Source organism: Mandrillus leucophaeus, unplaced genomic scaffold (genome assembly GCF_000951045.1).
Source record: "Mandrillus leucophaeus isolate KB7577 unplaced genomic scaffold, Mleu.le_1.0 Scaffold308, whole genome shotgun sequence".
Taxonomy (NCBI): domain Eukaryota; kingdom Metazoa; phylum Chordata; class Mammalia; order Primates; family Cercopithecidae; genus Mandrillus; species Mandrillus leucophaeus.
In genome coordinates this window covers 105,372-106,527 of record NW_012103232.1, presented here as the reverse complement: position 1 = coordinate 106,527, position 1,156 = coordinate 105,372, and positions in this window count along the sequence as shown.

The window sequence follows — 1,156 nt, the reverse complement described above, 5'->3', positions numbered from 1 at the left end:
TTTTTTTTTTTTGAGATAGGGTCTTGTTATGTTGCCCAGGTTAGAGTGAAGTACAGTGGTGCCATCTTGGCTCACTGCAGCCTTAACCTCCCAGGCTTAAGCAGTCCTCCTGTCTCAGCTTCTTGAGTAGCTAGCACTACAGGAAATGTGCCACCATGCCCAGCTAATTTTTTATTTTTTGTAGAGACAGGGTTTTGCCGTGTTGCCCAGGCTGGTCTCAAAGTCCTGGGCTCAAGCCATCTACCCCACGGATTACAGGTGTGAGACATGGTGCCTGGCCAACATAAGTACTTTTATAACAAAAAACCCAAATGTTTGGTTTTTTTTTTCTAAGGGTCTTGTTCTGTCACCCAGGCTGGAGTACAGTGGCACAATCATGGCTCACTGCAACATTTGCCTCCCAGGCTCAGGTGATCCTCCCACCTCAGCCTCCCAAGTAGGTAGAACTATAGGTGTGTGCCATCACACCCGGCTAATTTTTTGTATTTTGTGTAGAGATGGGGTTTCACCATGTTTCCCCGGCTGATCCTGAACTCCTGGACTCAAGCTTTTTTTTTTTTTTTTGGTGAGAAAGGGCCTCACTTGGTCACCCAGGCTGGAGTGCCGTGGTGTGATCTTGGCTCACCGCAACCTCTGCCTCCTAGGCTCAAGTGATCGTCCTACCTCAGACTTCCAAGTAGCTACAGGTGCGTGGCATCATGCCTGGCTAATTGTATTTTTGGTAGAGATGAGGTTTCACCATGTTGCCTAGGCTGGTCTTGAACTCCTGAGCTCAGGTGAGCCACCGACCTCAGCCTCCCAAAGTGTTGGGATTACAGGCAATGAGCCACTCTGCCCAGTCCCCAAATGTTTTTAAGCATAGAAAAGACTCTTCGAAAATAGCGTATCCGAGGCTGGGTGCAGCGACTGACGCCTGTAATTCCAGCATTTTGGGAGGCCAAGGCAGGTGGATCACTTGAGTTCAGGAGCTCGAGACCAGCTTGGCCAACATGGTGAAACCCTGTCTCTACTAAAAATACAAAAATTAGCCAGGCATGGTGGTGCGCGCCTGTAATTCCAGCTACTCGAGAGGCCGAGACAGGAGAAGTGCTTGAACCTGGGAGGCGGAGGTTGCAGTGTGTTCTGTTGTACTCCAGCCTGGATGACAGAGTGAGAC